At 43.8% G+C, this 22593-nt stretch overlaps 1 protein-coding gene across 1 annotated transcript in view; it reads left to right on the forward strand.

Moving 5' to 3' along the window:
- Nucleotides 1-1324: 1324 nt before the first annotated feature.
- Nucleotides 1325-22593, forward strand: part of dusp16 (dual specificity phosphatase 16) — a 63058-nt gene continuing 41789 nt past the window's right edge. Inside the window, exon 1 of the mRNA XM_084193401.1 lies at nucleotides 1325-1602. The gene's annotated coding sequence lies outside the window, so the exon portion shown is untranslated. The remainder of the gene's footprint in view (nucleotides 1603-22593) is intronic.

Genomic DNA, 22593 nt, shown 5'->3' on the forward strand with positions numbered 1-22593 from the left:
GTTTGGGGTTACCACAGCACACTGTGTCAAGGTGTTTGGGGTTACCACAGCACACTGTGTCAAGGTGTTTGGGGTTACCACAGCACACTGTGTCAAGGTGTTTGGGGTTACCACAGCACACTGTGTCAAGGTGTTTGGGGATAAACTACAGCACACAGCATGATATCTACATAATATACAGACATGGAAGGAAAGCAGTAAATAGCCTGTGGCCCAATAAACACAGATATCCAACCCATTATGATCCTCAGCCAACCGATTGATGTTAGCTGTGGAATGAGATTATAAATTGTTTTATGGTATGAAATGGATCTGCTATGGCAAACACCTCAGTGATTCACTAGATATGTTAGATAGCAGCCCAGCCCATTTACCTGTTCTTGGGTAGAGAGCGAGAGAGAGAGATCCATAACTAATAGAATGAAGGAAGCAGCCATATGAATGGGTAAAGGAACATCTAGCCAGCAGGACTAACTTGGCACCTTCACAGTGAGCTAGCAGCCCAGCCCATTTACCTGTTCTTGGGTAGAGAGCGAGAGAGAGATCCATAACTAATAGAATGAAGGAAGCAGCCATATGAAGGGGTAAAGGAACATCTAGCCAGCAGGACTAACTTGGCACCTTCACAGTGAGCTAGCAGCCCAGCCCATTTACCTGTTCTTGGGTAGAGAGCGAGAGAGAGATCCATAACTAATAGAATGAAGGAAATCAAATCAAATCAAATCAAATTTTATTGGTCACATGCGCCGAATACAACAGGTGCAGACATTACAGTGAAATGCTTACTTACAGCCCTTAACCAACAGTGCATTTATTTTAAACAAAAAAGTAAGAATAAAACAACAACAAAAAAGTGTTGAGAAAAAAAGAGCAGAAGTAAAAAATAAAGTGACAGTAGGGAGGCTATATATACAATAGAATAAAGTGACAGTAGGGAGGCTATATATACAGTGGGGTACCGTTGCATAGTCAATGTGCGGGGGCACCGGCTAGTTGAGGTAATATGTAGGAAGGGGTAAAGGGACATCTAGCCAGAGGGACTAACTTGGTACCTTCACAGTGAGCTAGCAGCCCAGCCCATTTACCTGTTCTTGGCACCTTCACAGTGAGCTAGCAGCCCAGCCCATTTACCTGTGCCAGCGGGACTAACTTGGCACCTTCACAGTGAGCTAGCAGCTCATTACACTACTGGGGATTCAGCGCCCCGCCCCCTCATACAAACGTCCTCAAAGTTACAAATGGCATAACAATTTATGCGTTTAACATGGAAGTAGATATGACCCTGGCTACCTAAGTCGATAATAAGTTATTAACTCTATGAAGTTAGAAGTGAGATGGTGGTTTTTATAGATGGTTTTGTGCCTTTAAGGCCGCCTGTTCATTAGGAGTTGGTTTCAAATGACGCCATCCTTTTATTTTTATCTCAATGACCTCATCCTCTATGGTTGAAGTTTACTAACCAGCGAATCTTTTTCACCGACTTTATTTTAGTAGTTTTATTTAGTTTTACGCTCCGTTAAACCGAGTTTACAACACCTTTAAACTTTGATAATAGATGTCGAGGATGTTGAAAGGCGCTTTATGACAGCGACTTCTCTAACGGTAAGTTGTCGACATTTACTAAAACGACGAAGCGAGTAAGTTCTCTGTCGACCGGGCCTTGGAGGTGACGGAGTTTGCCATGTGAGTTGGGCCGGGACAGCACAAAGTAACACAATGTACCAACCAGCACCAGGCGACATTCACTCCAAACAACAAGTCCAGATCTGGACTAACGTTCGACCGAATCGGCCTGACTCCGCATTTGTTGTCACCGAGATAGAAAATGTTGGTGATTAGAAAAGGAAACGGAGAGGAGGCTATGTTGAAGCAAAGTGACAGCCTAGAAGTAGATGGGGGGGATGTTCAACATCGAGCTACCAGTATATCTCAAAAAGTGCTAACGAATCATTTAAATAATCATAGCAATCTATTGGTCTTGTAAAAAACCATTAAGGTCTAGACATGTAATGTCAGGTGATCTTACAACATAATCCTAGTGGACCTGTCATTTAGACGTATCGGACCAGAAGGAAACAGTGCCATAAAGCCTAGTCCTAGTCGGGGGTTTTCGAGAGATATGAATGTGGAAAAGGGATATACATTGCAACTCGGTCACAGTAGAACACTGGTACAAACTCACACTCTGTTTGATGAGGTGACGTTATTACCGTGTAATAATGACATGTCGTGGTTATTATGGGGTGGCCTACTTCTCACTTCTCATTAGAATTATCCTTGGGAAAAAAATAATGAACAAGGGAAAGCTATGTACATACATATATACACATGCTACGGACTTCCACACCTGGCCCAAGGCTTTAGCTGGGCTGGTAAGGGGCTTGTATCCTGGGAAGTATAGCAGGTTAATGTTATCAAGAGACGGGAAGAGTAATGGATGCTAATTACCAGCGTGGTTTAGTAAATATATACAGGGCCTTCAGAAAGTATTCAGACCCCTTGACTTATTCCACACGTTGTTGTGTTACAGACTGAATTCAAAATGGATGAAATAGATGTGTTGTTCTCACCCATCTACACACAACAACCCATAATGAAAACATGCTTTTAGAAATGTTTGCAAATGAAATACAGAAATATCTCATTTACATAAGTATTCACACCCTTTTGGCAGCGATTACAGCTGTGTGGTCTTTCTGGGTAAGTCTCTAAGAGCTTTGCACACCTGGATTGTACGATATTTGTCCATTATTCTTTTTTAAATTCTTCAAGCTCTGTCAAATTGGTTGTGGATCATTGCTAGGCAACCATTTTCAAGTCTTGCCATAGATTTTCAAGCAGATTTAAGTCAAAACTGTAACTCGGCCACTAAGGAACATTCACTGTCTTCTTGGTGAGCAACTACAGTGTAGATTTGTCCTTGTGTTTTAGGTTATTGTCCTGCTGAAAGGTGAATTCATCTCCCAGTGTCTGGTGCAAAGCAGACTGAACCAGGTTTTCCTCTAGGATTTGGCCTGTGCTTAGCTCCATTCCATTTTTTTTTTAAATCCTGAAAAACTCCCCAGTCCTTAACGATTACAAGCAATACCCTTAACATGATGCAGCCACCACTATGCTTGGAAATATGGAGAGTGGTACTCAGTGTTGTGTTGGATTGGATTTGCCCCAAACATAACACTTTGTATTCAGGACAAAAAGTTAATTTCTTAGTCACATTTTTTGCAGTATTACTTTAGTGCCTTATTGCAAACAGGATGCATGTTTTGGAATAGTTTTATTCTGTACAGGCTTCCTTCTTTTCACTGTCATTTAGGTTAGTATTGTGGAGTAAAGTAAAAAGTTTTCTCCTATCACAGCCATTAAACTCTGTAACTGTTTTAAAGTCACCATTGGCGCCATGGTGAAATCCCTGAGCAGTTTCCTTCCTCTCCGGCAACTGAGTTAGGAAGGACGCCTGTATCTTTGTAGTGACTGGGTGTATTGATACACCATCCAAAGTGTAATTAATAACTTCACCATGTTCAAAGGGATATTCGATGTCTGCTTTATTTTTTATTTGTACATATCTACCAATAGGTGCCCTTCTTTGCGAGGCATTAGAAAACCTCCCTGGTCTTTGTGGTTGAATCTGTGTTTGAAATTCACTGCTCGACTGAGGGACCTTACAGATAATTGTACGTGTGGGGTACAGCGATGAGGTAGTCATAAAAAAATCATGTTAAACACTATTATTGCACAGAGAGTGAGTCCATGCAATTTATTATGTGACTTCTTAAGCAAATTTGTACTCTTGAACTTATTCAGGCTTGCCATAACACAGGGGTGAATACTTATTGACTCAAGACATTTCAACTTTTAATTTCTAAATAATTTGTACACATTTATAAAAACATCATTCCACTTTGACATTATGGAGTATTATGTGTGGACCAGTGACAAAAAATCTCAATTTAATCTATTTTAAATTCAGGTTGTAACCCAACAAAATGTGGAATGATGTCATATTGGACAGGAGGACAGAGAGGTCTGTCTGTCTGTCTGTTACACACCTTTACGTGTCATATTGGACCGGAGGACAGAAAGGGACAGTGTCTTTGGGAGTTTCCAGTGGATGTATTATACTGAGTGTGTTCTTTGTTCCACTAAATGACATTAGGACATTTGGATGGACTTTTTCCCATTGATTAGAGAAGTGGAAGTAAACAGAGGTTAGAGGACATCGACAACAACCAGCTTTGTCTGGTAACTGAACACCGCTTCTGTCCAGAATAAGGAACCCAGCTGCATCCCATAAACACATCTTTAAGAATAAGGAAACCAACCCACCCTGCAGCATCCAATAAACACAACTTTACTAGTTTCACATTTCAGGCTCCTCATGTTTCCAAAAAACATCAGCTTCTTAACAGACGCCCCATGTTTCCCAAAACGTCAGCTTCTTAACAGACGCCTCATGTTTCCCAAAACGTCAGCTTCTTAACAGACGCCCCATGTTTCCCAAAACGTCAGCTTCTTAACAGACGCCCCATGTTTCCCAAAACGTCAGCTTCTTAACAGACGCCCCATGTTTCCCAAAACGTCAGCTTCTTAACAGACGCCCCATGTTTCCCAAAACGTCAGCTTCTTAACAGACGCCCCATGTTTCCCAAAACGTCAGCTTCTTAACAGACGCCCCATGTCTCCCAAAACGTCAGCTTCTTAACAGACGCCCCATGTTTCCCAAAACGTCAGCTTCTTAACAGACGCCCCATGTTTCCCAAAACGTCAGCTTCTTAACAGACGCCCCATGTTTCCCAAAACGTCAGCTTCTTAACAGACGCCCCATGTTTCCAAAAAACGTCAGCTTCTTAACAGACGCCTCATGTTTCCCAAAACGTCAGCTTCTTAACAGACGCCCCATGTTTCCCAAAACGTCAGCTTCTTAACAGACGCCCCATGTTTCCAAAAAACGTCAGCTTCTTAACAGACGCCCCATGTTTCCCAAAACGTCAGCTTCTTAACAGACGCCTCATGTTTCCCAAAACGTCAGCTTCTTAACAGACGCCTCATGTTTCCCAAAACGTCAGCTTCTTAACAGACGCCTCATGTTTCCCAAAACGTCAGCTTCTTAACAGACGCCCCATGTTTCCCAAAACGTCAGCTTCTTAACAGACGCCCCATGTTTCCCAAAACGTCAGCTTCTTAACAGATGCCCCATGTTTCCAAAAAACGTCAGCTTCTTAACAGACGCCCCATGTTTCCCAAAACGTCAGCTTCTTAACAGACGCCCCATGTTTCCCAAAACGTCAGCTTCTTAACAGACGCCCCATGTTTCCCAAAAACGTCAGCTTCTTAACTGACGCCCCATGTTTCCCAAAACGTCAGCTTCTTAACAGACGCCCCATGTTTCCCAAAACGTCAGCTTCTTAACAGACGCCCCATGTTTCCCAAAACGTCAGCTTCTTAACAGACGCCCCATGTTTCCCAAAACGTCAGCTTCTTAACAGACGCCCCATGTTTCCCAAAAACGTCAGCTTCTTAACAGACGCCCCATGTTTCCCAAAACGTCAGCTTCTTAACAGACGCCCCATGTTTCCCAAAACGTCAGCTTCTTAACAGACGCCCCATGTTTCCCAAAACGTCAGCTTCTTAACAGACGCCCCATGTTTCCCAAAACGTCAGCTTCTTAACAGACGCCCCATGTTTCCCAAAACGTCAGCTTCTTAACAGACGCCCCATGTTTCCCAAAACGTCAGCTTCTTAACAGACGCCCCATGTTTCCAAAAAACGTCAGCTTCTTAACAGACGCCCCATGTTTCCCAAAACGTCAGCTTCTTAACAGACGCCCCATGTTTCCCAAAACGTCAGCTTCTTAACAGACGCCCCCCCATGTTTCCCAAAACGTCAGCTTCTTAACAGACGCCCCATGTTTCCAAAAAACGTCAGCTTCTTAACAGACGCCTCATGTTTCCAAAAAACATCAGCTTCTTAACAGACGCCCCATGTTTCCAAAAAACGTCAGCTTCTTAACAGACGCCCCATGTTTCCCAAAACGTCAGCTTCTTAACAGACGCCCCATGTTTCCCAAAACGTCAGCTTCTTAACAGACGCCCCATGTTTCCCAAAACGTCAGCTTCTTAACAGACGCCCCATGTTTCCCAAAACGTCAGCTTCTTAACAGACGCCCCATGTTTCCCAAAACGTCAGCTTCTTAACAGACGCCCCATGTTTCCCAAAACGTCAGCTTCTTAACAGACGCCCCATGTTTCCCAAAACGTCAGCTTCTTAACAGACGCCCCATGTTTCCCAAAACGTCAGCTTCTTAACAGACGCCCCATGTTTCCCAAAACGTCAGCTTCTTAACAGACGCCCCATGTTTCCCAAAACGTCAGCTTCTTAACAGACGCCCCATGTTTCCCAAAAACGTCAGCTTCTTAACAGACGCCCCATGTTTCCCAAAACGTCAGCTTCTTAACAGACGCCCCATGTTTCCCAAAACGTCAGCTTCTTAACAGACGCCCCATGTTTCCCAAAACGTCAGCTTCTTAACAGACGCCTCATGTTTCCCAAAACGTCAGCTTCTTAACAGACGCCCCATGTTTCCCAAAACGTCAGCTTCTTAACAGACGCCCCATGTTTCCCAAAAACGTCAGCTTCTTAACAGACGCCCCATGTTTCCCAAAACGTCAGCTTCTTAACAGACGCCCCATGTTTCCCAAAACGTCAGCTTCTTAACAGACGCCCCATGTTTCCCAAAAACGTCAGCTTCTTAACAGACGCCCCATGTTTCCCAAAACGTCAGCTTCTTAACAGACGCCCCATGTTTCCCAAAACGTCAGCTTCTTAACAGACGCCCCATGTTTCCCAAAACGTCAGCTTCTTAACAGACGCCCCATGTTTCCCAAAACGTCAGCTTCTTAACAGACGCCCCATGTTTCCAAAAAACGTCAGCTTCTTAACAGACGCCTCATGTTTCCAAAAAACGTCAGCTTCTTAACAGACGCCCCATGTTTCCCAAAACGTCAGCTTCTTAACAGACGCCCCATGTTTCCCAAAACGTCAGCTTCTTAACAGACGCCCCATGTTTCCCAAAACGTCAGCTTCTTAACAGACGCCCCATGTTTCCCAAAACGTCAGCTTCTTAACAGACGCCCCATGTTTCCCAAAACGTCAGCTTCTTAACAGACGCCCCATGTTTCCCAAAACGTCAGCTTCTTAACAGACGCCTCATGTTTCCCAAAACGTCAGCTTCTTAACAGACGCCCCATGTTTCCCAAAACGTCAGCTTCTTAACAGACGCCCCATGTTTCCCAAAACGTCAGCTTCTTAACAGACGCCCCATGTTTCCCAAAACGTCAGCTTCTTAACAGACGCCCCATGTTTCCCAAAACGTCAGCTTCTTAACAGACGCCCCATGTTTCCCAAAAACGTCAGCTTCTTAACAGACGCCCCATGTTTCCCAAAACGTCAGCTTCTTAACAGACGCCCCATGTTTCCCAAAACGTCAGCTTCTTAACAGACGCCCCATGTTTCCCAAAAACGTCAGCTTCTTAACAGACGCCCCATGTTTTCCAAAACGTCAGCTTCTTAACAGACGCCCCATGTTTCCCAAAACGTCAGCTTCTTAACAGACGCCCCATGTTTCCCAAAACGTCAGCTTCTTAACAGACGCCCCATGTTTCCCAAAACGTCAGCTTCTTAACAGACGCCCCATGTTTCCAAAAAACGTCAGCTTCTTAACAGACGCCTCATGTTTCCAAAAAACGTCAGCTTCTTAACAGACGCCCCATGTTTCCCAAAACGTCAGCTTCTTAACAGACGCCCCATGTTTCCCAAAACGTCAGCTTCTTAACAGACGCCCCATGTTTCCCAAAACGTCAGCTTCTTAACAGACGCCCCATGTTTCCCAAAACGTCAGCTTCTTAACAGACGCCCCATGTTTCCCAAAACGTCAGCTTCTTAACAGACGCCCCATGTTTCCCAAAACGTCAGCTTCTTAACAGACGCCTCATGTTTCCCAAAACGTCAGCTTCTTAACAGACGCCCCATGTTTCCCAAAACGTCAGCTTCTTAACAGACGCCCCATGTTTCCCAAAACGTCAGCTTCTTAACAGACGCCCCATGTTTCCCAAAACGTCAGCTTCTTAACAGACGCCCCATGTTTCCCAAAACGTCAGCTTCTTAACAGACGCCCCATGTTTCCCAAAACGTCAGCTTCTTAACAGACGCCCCATGTTTCCCAAAACGTCAGCTTCTTAACAGACGCCCCATGTTTCCAAAAACGTCAGCTTCTTAACAGACGCCCCATGTTTCCCAAAACGTCAGCTTCTTAACAGACGCCCCATGTTTCCCAAAACGTCAGCTTCTTAACAGACGCCCCATGTTTCCAAAAAACGTCAGCTTCTTAACAGACGCCCCATGTTTCCCAAAACGTCAGCTTCTTAACAGACGCCCCATGTTTCCCAAAACGTCAGCTTCTTAACAGACGCCCCATGTTTCCCAAAACGTCAGCTTCTTAACAGACGCCCCATGTTTCCAAAAAAACGTCAGCTTCTTAACAGACGCCCCATGTTTCCCAAAACGTCAGCTTCTTAACAGACGCCTCATGTTTCCCAAAACGTCAGCTTCTTAACAGACGCCCCATGTTTCCCAAAACGTCAGCTTCTTAACAGACGCCCCATGTTTCCCAAAACGTCAGCTTCTTAACAGACGCTCCATGTTTCCCAAAACGTCAGCTTCTTAAATGTAAAACTAGTAAAGGAACGGTTATAAACCGGAGAGGAGGTTAGGTCATCCTGCTCACACACACACACACACACACACACACACACACACACAGACACACACACACACAGACACACACACACACACACACACACACACACACACACACACACACACACACAGACACACACACACAGACACACACACACACAGACACACACACACACACACACACACACACACACACACACACACACACACACACACACACACACACACACACAGACACACACACACACACACACACACACACAGACACACACACACAGACATTAAATGTTATTCTATCCTCGTAGGGACCTAAAATATATTTCCATTCTAAATCCTATTTTCCCTGACCCCTAACCTTAATGATGATCTCAAGGCCATCAGCCTGTTAAATAGCCATCACTAGCCGGCTACCACCGGGTTACATCTCAAGGCCATCAGCCTGTTAAATAGCCATCACTAGGCGGCTACCACCGGGTTACATCTCAAGGCCATCAGCCTGTTAAATAGCCATCACTAGGCAGCTACCACCGGGTTACATCTCAAGGCCATCAGCCTGTTAAATAGCCATCACTAGGCGGCTACCACCGGGTTACATCTCAAGGCCATCAGCCTGTTAAATAGCCATCACTAGGCGGCTACCACCGGGTTACATCTCAAGGCCATCAGCCTGTTAAATAGCCATCACTAGGCGGCTACCACCGGGTTACATCTCAAGGCCATCAGCCTGTTAAATAGCCATCACTAGGCGGCTACCACCGGGTTACATCTCAAGGCCATCAGCCTGTTAAATAGCCATCACTAGGCGGCTACCACCGGGTTACATCTCAAGGCCATCAGCCTGTTAAATAGCCATCACTAGGCAGCTACCACCGGGTTACATCTCAAGGCCATCAGCCTGTTAAATAGCCATCACTAGGCGGCTACCACCGGGTTACATCTCAAGGCCATCAGCCTGTTAAATAGCCATCACTAGGCGGCTACCACCGGGTTACATCTCAAGGCCATCAGCCTGTTAAATAGCCATCACTAGGCGGCTACCACCGGGTTACATCTCAAGGCCATCAGCCTGTTAAATAGCCATCACTAGCCGGCTACCACCCGGTTACTCAACCCTGCACCTTAGAGGCAGCTGCCCTATATACATAGACTTAGAATCACTGGCCACTTTAATAATGGAACACTAGTCACTTTAATAATGTTTACATACTGCTTTACTCATCTCATATGATTATACTGTATTCTATTCTACTGTATTCTAGTCAATGCCTCTCTGACATTGCTCGTCCGAATATATTTATATATTTCTTAATTCCATTCTTCTACTTTTAGATTGTGTGTTTTATGTGTCTTGTTAGATATTACTGCACTGTTGGAGCTAGGAACACAAGCATTTCGATACACCCGCAATAACATCTGCTAAACATGTTCATGTGACCAATAACATTTGATTTGATTTTGATTTGACCTTAACCTGTAACCCTAAACCTAACTCCTAACCCTAACCCTAACCCTAACCACTTACTGTTACTCTAACCATAATTGTAACCCTAACCCTAAGTTTAAAATAGCCTTTGTCCTTATGGGGACGTGGGAAATGTCACCACTAGGGAGAATTGTCCTTGTTTTACTGTCTTTGTGGGGACTTTTGGGGGTTTGATAGAAGAACCAACCCCTGAAGTATGAGGCTCTTGATAAGAGGAACATTTAGATCCAAACAGATTAGGGTTAGGTGGCTCGGTTAGGAGACTCAGGCTCTGTCCCAATTGGCACCCTATTCACTATATAGTGCACTACTTTTGACCAGGGCCAATTAGGATCAAACGAAATGCACTACATAGTGAATAGTGCTCCATTTGGCCCTGGTAGAAAGTAGTGCACTACATAGTGAATAGGGCTCCATTTGGCCCTGGTAGAAAGTAGTGCACTACATAGTGAATAGGGCTCCATTTGGCCCTGGTAGAAAGTAGTGCACTGTAAAGTGAATAGGGCACCATTTGGGTTGTGACCTGAGTGGGGGAGGAGGAAGGGAAGCTGGTCTGTTAATAGTGGCGGGCAGTGGGACAGGAAGGGGAGGTGACATAGCATTGAAAGAGCACTTCCATATTTAAACCCCTGGACTGTTTTTTTTCATTCACAGATATGTGTGTCTTATGTAAGGTCTGGCTGCCCCCCAGGGTAGCTGTCTAAAGGAGTAGTAGTGGACTAGAGAGACAGAAGGCTGGCCCCCAGGGTAGCTGTCTAAAGGAGTAGTAGTGGACTAGAGAGACAGAAGGCTGGCCCCCAGGGTAGCTGTCTAAAGGAGTAGTAGTGGACTAGAGAGACAGAAGGCTGGCCCCCAGGGTAGCTGTCTAAAGGAGTAGTAGTGGACTAGAGAGACAGAAGGCTGGCCCCCAGGGTAGCTCCCTAAAGGAGTAGTAGTGGACTAGAGAGACAGAAGGCTGGCCCCCAGGGTAGCTGTCTAAAGGAGTAGTAGTGGACTAGAGAGACAGAAGGCTGGCCCCCAGGGTAGCTCCCTAAAGGAGTAGTAGTGGACTAGAGAGACAGAAGGCTGGCCCCCAGGGTAGCTGTCTAAAGGAGTAGTAGTGGACTAGAGAGACAGAAGGCTGGCCCCCAGGGTAGCTGTCTAAAGGAGTAGTAGTGGACTAGAGAGACAGAAGGCTGGCCCCCAGGGTAGCTGTCTAAAGGAGTAGTAGTGGACTAGAGAGACAGAAGGCTGGCCCCCAGGGTAGCTCCCTAAAGGAGTAGTAGTGGACTAGAGAGACAGAAGGCTGGCCCCCAGGGTAGCTCCCTAAAGGAGTAGTAGTGGACTAGAGAGACAGAAGGCTGGCCCCCAGGGTAGCTGTCTAAAGGAGTAGTAGTGGACTAGAGAGACAGAAGGCTGGCCCCCAGGGTAGCTGTCTAAAGGAGTAGTAGTGGACTAGAGAGACAGAAGGCTGGCCCCCAAGGTAGCTGTCTAAAGGAGTAGTAGTGGACTAGAGAGACAGAAGGCTGGCCCCCAGGGTAGCTCCCTAAAGGAGTAGTAGTGGACTAGAGAGACAGAAGGCTGGCCCCCAGGGTAGCTGTCTAAAGGAGTGTTGTGTTGGTTAGTGTTGTGTTGGTTAGTGTAGTGTGGGTTAGTGTTGGTTAGTGTTGGTTACTGTTGGTTAGTGTTGGTTAGTGTTGGTTAGTGTTGTTTAATGTTGGTTAGTGTTGTGTAGTGTTGGTTAGTGTTGTGTAGTGTTGGTTAGTGTTGTGTAGTGTTGGTTAGTGTTGGTTAGTGTTGGTTAGTGTTGTGTAGTGTTGGTTAGTGTTGTGTAGTGTTGTGTTGGTTAGTATTGGTTAGTGTTGGTTAGTGTTGTGTAGTGTTGTTTTGTGTAGTGTTGTGTAGTGTTGGTTAGTGTTGGTTAGTGTTGGATACTGTTGGTTAGTGTTGGTTAGTGTTGTTTAATGTTGGTTAGTGTTGTGTAGTGTTGGTTAGTGTTGTGTAGTGTTGGTTAGTGTTGGTTAGTGTTGTGTAGTGTTGGTTAGTGTTGTGTAGTGTTGTGTTGGTTAGTATTGGTTAGTGTTGGTTAGTGTTGTGTAGTGTTGTTTTGTGTAGTGTTGTGTAGTGTTGGTTAGTGTTGGTTAGTGTTGGATAGTGTTGTGTAGTGTTGGATAGTGTTGTGTAGTGTTGGATAGTGTTGTGTAGTGTTGGTTAGTGTTGTGTTGTGTAGTGTTGAATAGTGTTGTGTAGTGTTGGTTAGTGTTGTGTAGTGTTGGATAGTGTTGTGTTGTGTAGTGTTGGTTAGTGTTGGATAGTGTTGGATAGTGTTGTGTTGTGTTGGATAGTGTTGTGTAGTGTTGGTTAGTGTTGTGTTGTGTTGGATAGTGTTGTGTAGTGTTGGTTAGTGTTGTGTTGTGTTGGATAGTGTTGTGTAGTGTTGGTTAGTGTTGTGTTGTGTTGGATAGTGTTGTGTAGTGTTGGTTAGTGTTGTGTTGTGTAGTGTTGGATAGTGTTGTGTAGTGTTGGATAGTGTTGTGTAGTGTTGGATAGTGTTGTGTAGTGTTGGATAGTGTTGTGTAGTGTTGGATAGTGTTGTGTTGTGTAGTGTTGGATAGTGTTGTGTTGTGTAGTGTTGGATAGTGTTGTGTAGTGTTGGATAGTGTTGTGTAGTGTTGGATAGTGTTGTGTAGTGTTGGATAGTGTTGTGTAGTGTTGGTTAGTGTTGTGTGGTGTTGGATAGTGTTGTGTTGTGTAGTGTTGAATAGTGTTGTGTAGTGTTGGTTAGTGTTGTGTAGTGTTGGATAGTGTTGTGTTGTGTAGTGTTGGTTAGTGTTGGATAGTGTTGTGTAGTGTTGGTTAGTGTTGTGTTGTGTAGTGTTGGATAGTGTTGTGTAGTGTTGGATAGTGTTGTGTAGTGTTGTGTTGTGTAGTGTTGGATAGTGTTGTGTAGTGTTGGATAGTGTTGTGTTGTGTAGTGTTGGATAGTGTTGTGTTGTGTAGTGTTGGATAGTGTTGTGTAGTGTTGGATAGTGTTGTGTTGTGTAGTGTTGGATAGTGTTGTGTAGTGTTGGATAGTGTTGTGTTGTGTAGTGTTGGATAGTGTTGTGTAGTGTTGGATAGTGTTGTGTAGTGTTGGATAGTGTTGTGTTGGATAGTGTTGTGTAGTGTTGGATAGTGTTGGATAGTGTTGTGTTGTGTAGTGTTGGATAGTGTTGTGTTGTGTAGTGTTGGATAGTGTTGTGTTGTGTAGTGTTGGATAGTGTTGTGTAGTGTTGGATAGTGTTGTGTAGTGTTGGATAGTGTTGTGTTGGATAGTGTTGTGTAGTGTTGTGTAGTGTTGTGTTGTGTTGGATAGTGTTGTGTAGTGTTGGATAGTGTTGTGTTGTGTAGTGTTGGATAGTGTTGTGTAGTGTTGGATAGTGTTGTGTAGTGTTGGATAGTGTTGTGTAGTGTTGGATAGTGTTGTGTAGTGTTGGATAGTGTTGTGTTGTGTTGGATAGTGTTGTGTAGTGTTGGATAGTGTTGTGTAGTGTTGGATAGTGTTGTATAGTGTTGGATAGTGTTGGATAGTGTTGTGTTGTGTTGTGTAGTGTTGGATAGTGTTGGATAGTGTTGTATAGTGTTGGATAGTGTTGGATAGTGTTGTGTTGTGTTGTGTTGTGTAGTGTTGGTTAGTGTTGTGTAGTGTTGGTTAGTGTTGGATAGTGTTGTGTAGTGTTGGATAGTGTTGTATAGTGTTGGATAGTGTTGTGTAGTGTTGGATAGTGTTGTGTTGTGTTGTGTTGTGTAGTGTTGGTTAGTGTTGGATAGTGTTGTGTAGTGTTGGATAGTGTTGTATAGTGTTGGATAGTGTTGTGTAGTGTTGGATAGTGTTGTGTTGTGTTGGATAGTGTTGTGTAGTGTTGTGTTGTGTTGTGTAGTGTTGGATAGTGTTGTGTTGTGTAGTGTTGGATAGTGTTGTATAGTGTTGGATAGTGTTGTGTAGTGTTGGTTAGTGTTGTGTAGTGTTGGATAGTGTTGTGTTGTGTAGTGTTGGATAGTGTTGTATAGTGTTGTGTTGTGTTGTGTTGTGTAGTGTTGGTTAGTGTTGTGTTGTGTTGGATAGTGTTGTGTTGTGTAGTGTTGGATAGTGTTGTATAGTGTTGTGTTGTGTTGTGTTGTGTAGTGTTGGTTAGTGTTGTGTTGTGTAGTGTTGGATAGTGTTGTGTTGTGTTGGATAGTGTTGTGTTGTGTAGTGTTGGATAGTGTTGTGTTGTGTTGTGTAGTGTTGGTTAGTGTTGTGTTGTGTAGTGTTGGATAGTGTTGTGTTGTGTTGGATAGTGTTGTGTAGTGTTGGATAGTGTTGTGTTGTGTTGGATAGTGTTGTGTTGTGTTGTGTAGTGTTGGTTAGTGTTGTGTTGTGTAGTGTTGGATAGTGTTGTGTTGTGTTGGATAGTGTTGTGTTGTGTAGTGTTGGATAGTGTTGTGTTGTGTAGTGTTGGTTAGTGTTGTGTAGTGTTGGATAGTGTTGTATAGTGTTGTGTTGTGTTGTGTTGTGTAGTGTTGGTTAGTGTTGTGTTGTGTTGGATAGTGTTGTGTTGTGTAGTGTTGGATAGTGTTGTGTTGTGTTGTGTTGTGTAGTGTTGGATAGTGTTGGATAGTGTTGGATAGTGTTGTGTAGTGTTGGATAGTGTTGTGTAGTGTTGGATAGTGTTGTGTTGTGTAGTGTTGGATAGTGTTGTGTTGTGTAGTGTTGGATAGTGTTGTGTAGTGTTGGATAGTGTTGGATAGTGTTGGATAGTGTTGTGTAGTGTTGGATAGTGTTGGATAGTGTTGGATAGTGTTGTGTAGTGTTGTGTAGTGTTGGATAGTGTTGGATAGTGTTGTGTAGTGTTGGATAGTGTTGGATAGTGTTGGATAGTGTTGTGTAGTGTTGGATAGTGTTGGATAGTGTTGGATAGTGTTGTGTTGTGTAGTGTTGGATAGTGTTGTGTTGTGTAGTGTTGTATAGTGTTGGATAGTGTTGTGTAGTGTTGGATAGTGTTGTGTAGTGTTGTATAGTGTTGTGTTGTGTAGTGTTGGATAGTGTTGTGTTGTGTAGTGTTGGATAGTGTTGTGTTGTGTAGTGTTGGATAGTGTTGTGTTGTGTAGTGTTGGATAGTGTTGGATAGTGTTGGATAGTGTTGTGTAGTGTTGGATAGTGTTGTGTTGTGTAGTGTTGTATAGTGTTGGATAGTGTTGTGTAGTGTTGGATAGTGTTGTGTAGTGTTGTATAGTGTTGTGTTGTGTAGTGTTGGATAGTGTTGTGTTGTGTAGTGTTGGATAGTGTTGTGTTGTGTAGTGTTGCATAGTGTTGTGTAGTGTTGGTTAGTGTTGTGTTGTGTTGGATAGTGTTGTGTAGTGTTGGTTAATGTTGTGTAGTGTTGGTTAGTGTTGTGTTGTGTTGGATAGTGTTGGTATATAGTGGTATATAGTGTTATATAGTGTTATATAGTGTTATATAGTGGTATATAGTGTTGGTATATAGTGGTATATAGTGGTATATAGTGGTATATAGTGTTATAAATCAAATCAAATCAAATTTTATTGGTCACATGCGCCGAATACAACAGGTGCAGACATTACAGTGAAATGCTTACTTACAGCCCTTAACCAACAGTGCATTTATTTTAAACAAAAAAAGTAAGAATAAAACAACAACAAAAAAAGTGTTGAGAAAAAAAAGAGCAGAAGTAAAATAAAGTGACAGTAGGGAGGCTATATATACAGTAAAATAAAGTGACAGTAGGGAGGCTATATATACAGGGGGGTACCGTTGCATAGTCAATGTGCGGGGGCACCGGCTAGTTGAGGTAGTTGAGGTAATATGTACATGTGGGTAGAGTTAAAGTGACTATGCATAAATACTTAACAGAGTAGCAGCAGCGTAAAAAGGGTGGGGTGGGGGGGCAGTGCAAATAGTCCGGGTAGCCATGATTAGCTGTTCAGGAGTCTTATGGCTTGGGGGTAGAAGCTGTTGAGAAGTCTTTTGGACCTAGACTTGGCACTCCGGTACCGCTTGCCGTGCGGTAGCAGAGAGAACAGTCTATGACTAGGGTGGCTGGAGTCTTTGACAATTTTGAGGGCCTTCCTCTGACACCGCCTGGTATAGAGGTCCTGGATGGCAGGGAGCTTTGCCCCAGTGATGTACTGGGCCGTACGCACTACCCTCTGTAGTGCCTTGCGGTCAGAGGCCAAGCAGTTGCCATACCAGGCGGTGATGCAACCAGTCAGGATGCTCTCGATGGTGCAGCTGTAGAATTTTTTGAGGATCTGAGGACCCATGCCAAATCTTTTTAGTCTCCTGAGGGGGAATAGGCTTTGTCGTGCCCTCTTCACGACTGTCTTGGTGTGTTTGGACCATGATAGTTCGTTGGTGATGTGGACACCAAGGAACTTGAAGCTCTCAACCTGTTCCACTACAGCCCCGTCGATGAGAATGGGGGCGTGCTCAGTCCTCTTTTTTTTCCTGTAGTCCACAATCATCTCCTTTGTCTTGGTCACGTTGAGGGAGAGGTTGTTGTCCTGGCACCACACGGCCAGATCTCTGACCTCCTCCCTATAGGCTGTCTCATCGTTGTCGGTGATCAGGCCTACCACTGTTGTGTCGTCGGCAAACTTAATGATGGTGTTGGAGTCGTGCCTGGCCATGCAGTCATGGGTGAACAGAGAGTACAGGAGGGGACTGAGCACGCACCCCTGAGGGGCCCCCGTGTTGAGGATCAGTGTGGCAGATGTGTTGTTACCTACCCTTACCACCTGGGGGCGGCCCGTCAGGAAGTCCAGGATCCAGTTGCAGAGGGAGGTGTTTAGTCCCAGGATCCTTAGCTTAGTGATGAGCTTAGAGGGCACTATGGTGTTGAATGCAGAGCTGTAGTCAATGAATAGCATTCTCACGTAGGTGTTCCTCTTGTCCAGGTGGGAAAGGGCAGTGTGGAGTGCGATAGAGATTGCATCATCTGTGGATCTGTTGGGGCGGTATGCAAATTGGAGTGGGTCCAGGGTTTCTGGGATTATGCTGTTGATGTGAGCCATGACCAGTCTTTCAAAGCACTTCATGGCTACAGACGTCAGTGCTACGGGTCGGTAGTCATTTAGGCAGGTTATCTTAGAGTTCTTGGGCACGGGGACTATGGTGGTCTGCTTGAAACATGTTGGTATTACAGACTCAGTCAGGGACATGTTGAAAATGTCAGTGAAGACACTTGCCAGTTGGTCAGCACATGCTCGGAGTACACGTCCTGGTAATCCGTCTGGCCCTGCGGCCTTGTGAATGTTGACCTGCTTAAAAGTCTTACTCACATCGGCTACGGAGAGCGTGATCACATAGTCGTCCGGAACAGCTGGTGCTCTCATGCATGCTTCAGTGTTGCTTGCCTCGAAGCGAGCATAGAAGTGGTTTAGCTCGTCTGGTAGGCTTGTGTCACTGGGCAGCTCGCGGCTGTGCTTCCCTTTGTAGTCTGTAATAGTTTTCAAGCCCTGCCACATCCGACGAGCGTCAGAGCCAGTGTAGTATGATTCAATCTTAGACCTGTATTGACTCTTTGCCTGTTTGATGGTTCGTCGGAGGTCATAGCGGGATTTCTTATAAGCGTCCGGGTTAGAGTCCCGTTCCTTGAAAGCGGCAGCTCTACCCTTTAGCTCAGTGCGGATGTTTCCTGTAATCCATGGCTTCTGGTTGGGGTATGTACGTACGGTCACTGTGGGGACGACATCATCGATGCACTTATTGATGAAGCCAGTGACTGATGTGGTGTACTCCTCAATGCTGTCTGAAGAATCCCGGAACATGTTCCAGTCTGTGCTAGCAAAACAGTCCTGTAGCTTAGCATCTGCGTCATCTGACCACTTTTTTATTAGCCGAATCACTGGTGCTTCCTGCTTCAGTTTTTGCTTATAAGCAGGAATCAGGAGGATAGAGTTATGGTCAGATTTGCCAAATGGAGGGCGAGGGAGAGCTTTGTATGCGTCTCTGTGTGTGGAGTAAAGGTGGTCTAGAGTTTTTTCCCCTCTGGTTGCACATTTAACATGCTGGTAGAAATGAGGTAGAACGGATTTAAGTTTCCCTGCATTAAAGTCCCCGGCTACTAGGAGCGCTGCATCTGGATGAGCATTTTCCTGTTGATTAATGGCCTTGTACAACTCATTCAGTGCAATCTTAATGCCAGCATTGGTTTGTGGTGGTAAATAGACAGCTATGAAAAATATAGATGAAAACTCTCTTGGTAAATAGTGTGGTCTACAGCTTATCATGAGATACTCTACCTCAGGCGAGCAAAACCTAGAGACTTCCTTAGTATTTGATTTTGTGCACCAGCTGTTGTTTACAAATATACAGAGACCGCCACCCCTCGTCTTACCCGAGTCTGCCGTTCTGTCCTGCCGATGTAGCGTATAGCCTGCTAGCTGAATGTTGTCATGGTTGTCGTTCAGCCACGACTCCGTGAAACATAAGATATTACAGTTTTTAATGTCCCGTTGGTAGGATAACCGTAATCTTAAATCGTCCATTTTATTCTCAAAAGCTTGAACGTTGGCTAATAGGATTGATGGGAGAGGCAGTTTACTCGTTCGCCGTCGGATCCTTACAAGGCACCCGGATCTGCGCCCACGATACCTCCGTCTCTTCCTCACGCGAATGACGGGGATCTGGGCCTTGTCGGGAGTCTGTAGAATATCCTTCGCGAACGCCTCGTTGAAGAAAAAGTCTTCGTCCAACGCGAGGTGAGTAATCGCTGTCCTGATATCCAGAAGCTCTCTTTGGTTATAAGAGACGATGGCAGAAACATTATGTACAAAATAAATTACAAATAACGCGGAAAAACACACATAATAGTACAATTGGTTAGAGGGCTGTAAAACGGCAGCCATCTTCTTCCGGCGCTGTTCGATTAATGTGTGTTATATAGTGGTATAGTGTTATATAGTGGTATATAGTGGTATATAGTGTTATATAGTGGTATATAGTGGTATATAGTGTTATATAGTGTTATATAGTGTTATATAGTGGTATATAGTGTTGGTATATAGTGGTATATAGTGGTATATAGTGTTATATAGTGTTATATAGTGTTATATAGTGTTATATAGTGTTATATAGTGGTATATAGTGGTATATAGTGGTATATAGTGTTATATAGTGTTATATAGTGGTATATAGTGTTGGTATATAGTGTTATATAGTGGTATATAGTGTTATATAGTGGTATATAGTGTTATATAGTGGTATATAGTGTTATATAGTGGTATATAGTGTTGGTATATAGTGGTATATAGTGGTATATCGTGTTATATAGTGTTATATAGTGGTATATAGTGTTATATAGTGGTATATAGTGGTATATAGTGGTATATAGTGTTATATAGTGGTATATAGTGGTATATAGTGTTATATAGTGGTATATAGTGGTATATAGTGGTATATAGTGTTATATAGTGGTATATAGTGTTGGTATATAGTGGTATATAGTGGTATATCGTGTTATATAGTGTTATATAGTGGTATATAGTGTTATATAGTGGTATATAGTGGTATATAGTGTTATATAGTGGTATATAGTGGTATATAGTGTTATATAGTGGTATATAGTGGTATATAGTGGTATATAGTGTTATATAGTGGTGTATATAGTGTTATATAGTGGTATATAGTGTTATATAGTGGTATATAGTGTTATATAGTGTTATATAGTGGTATATAGTGGTATATAGTGTTATATAGTGGTATATAGTGTTATATAGTGGTATATAGTGGTATATAGTGGTATATAGTGGTATATAGTGGTATATCGTGGTATATAGTGGTATATAGTGTTATATAGTGGTATATAGTGTTATATAGTGGTATATAGTGGTATATAGTGTTATATAGTGGTATATAGTGGTATATAGTGGTATATAGTGTTATATAGTGGTATATAGTGGTATATAGTGTTGGTATATAGTGGTATATAGTGGTATATAGTGGTATATAGTGGTATATAGTGGTATATAGTGTTGGTATATAGTGTTATATAGTGGTATATAGTGGTATATAGTGGTATATAGTGGTATATAGTGGTATATAGTGGTATATAGTGTTGGTATATAGTGTTATATAGTGGTATATAGTGGTATATAGTGGTATATAGTGTTATATAGTGGTATATAGTGTTATATACCTGGTGCATTGAGGAGACTGGAGACCCTCTAGTTATGCAGTTTATGTTCTGCAGTTTCAACCATGTGTTCTGCAGGTCTGGGTACATTTTAAGACCAGGAGACACGGCCGGTAGGCTACATGTATTTATAAAGACCAGGAGACACGGCCGGTAGGCTACATGTATTTATAAAGACCAGGAGACACGGCCGGTAGGCTACATGTATTTATAAAGACCAGGAGACACGGCCGGTAGGCTACATGTATTTATAAAGACCAGGAGACACGGCCGGTAGGCTACATGTATTTATAAAGACCAGGAGACACGGCCGGTAGGCTACATGTATTTATAAAGACCAGGAGACACGGCCGGTAGGCTACATGTATTTATAAAGACGATGTGGTGTATCAGTGGACAGAGACAGCATTCGACCCAGACAGGATATTAACATAGAGGACAGACATTATTAGACAGGACATCATTAACATGTCCCAGTCTTGTCCTCTTCCTGTCTCTCTGTCCACTCACGCACCCCTGAGGGGCCCCCGTGTTGAGGATCAGCGTGGCAGATGTGTTGTTGCCTACCCTTACCACCTGGGGGCGGCCCGTCAGGAAGTCCAGGATCCAGTTGCAGAGGGAGGTGCTTAGTCCCAGGGTCCTTAGCTTAGGTGATGAGCTTTGAGGGCACTATGGTGTTGAACGCTGAGCTGTAGTCAATTAATAGCATTCTCACATAGGTGTTCCTTTTGTCCAGGTGGGAAAGGGCAGTGTGGAGTGCGATTGAGATTGCGTAATCTGTGGATCTGTTGGGGCGGTATGCGAATTGGAGTGGGTCTAGGGTTTCCGGGATGATGGTGTTAATGTGAGCCGTGACCAGCCTTTCAAAGCACTTCATGGCTACCGACGTGAGGCAGTAATCATTTAGGCAGGTTACCTCCGCTTCCTTGGGCACGGGGACTATGGTGGTCTGCTTAAAACATGTTGGTATTACAGACTCAGTCAGGGACATGTTGAAAATGTCAGTGAAGACACTTGCCAGTTGGTCAGCGCATGCTCGGAGTACACGTCCTGGTAATCCGTCTGGCCCTGCGGCCTTGTGAATGTTGACCTGTTTAAAGGTCTTACTCACATCGGCTACCGAGAGCGTGATCACACAGTCGTCCGGAACAGCTGGTGCTCTTGCGTGCAGAACTGGTTTAACTCAGCGGCATTTGTAGGTTTTCAAGCACGAACTGCTCGTTTCAAGTCCTGCCACAACATCTCAATTGGGATTAGGTCTGGACTTTGACTAGGCCATTCCAAAACTTCTAATTTGTTGCTTTTTAATCATTTTCATGTAGACTTGATTGTGTGTTTTGGATCATTGTCTTGCTGCATGACCCAGCTGCGCTTCAGCTTCAGCTCGCAGACGGATGGTCTGACATTCTCCTGTAGAATTCTCTGATACAGAGCAGAATTCATGGTTCCTTCTATTAAGGCAAGTCGTCCAGGTCCTGAGGCAGCAAAGCATCCCCAAACCATCACACCACCACCACCGTGCTTGACTTCGGTATGAGGTTGTTACTGTGGAATGCAGTGTTTGGTTTTGGCCGGGCATTATGGGAATCAGGTTTGATCCAGACATCAGAGACAAGGAAAAGGACATCACTGAACCTGTCATATGATTGTAGTTTTATATTTCACTTGGAAAGTCTTCAACCATGTCCCTCTGTCATCATGTTGATGTTTTTAAAGAGTAATTTAGCCAGTTAACACAACCGTCAGATTAAATCAGTCTCTGTGAATGATGTCAGTGACAGAACAGATGATTCATCCTCTCTGAACAGTTTCTCAACAATTAGATAGTCTAGCACAATGCTATCAGACAGCCACAGGTGCCAACCAGGTGTACAGTCGTGGCAAAAGTTTTGAGAATGACACAAATATTAATTTTCACAAAGTCTGCTGCCTCAGTTTTTATGATGGCAATTTGCATATACTCCAGAATGTTATGAAGAGTGATCAGATGAATTGCAATTAATTGCAAAGTCCCTCTTTGCCATGAAAATGAACTTAATCCCAAAAAAAACATTTCCACTGCATTTCAGCCCTGCCACAAAAGGACCAGCTGACATCATGTCAGTGATTCTCTCGTTAACACAGGTGAGAGTGTTGACGAGGACAAGGCTGGAGATCACTCTGTCATGCTGATTGAGTTAGAATAACAGACTGGAAGCTTTA

This window comes from Coregonus lavaretus (assembly GCF_964263955.1).
Source record: "Coregonus lavaretus genome assembly, contig: HAP1_SCAFFOLD_493, whole genome shotgun sequence".
NCBI lineage: Eukaryota > Metazoa > Chordata > Actinopteri > Salmoniformes > Salmonidae > Coregonus > Coregonus lavaretus.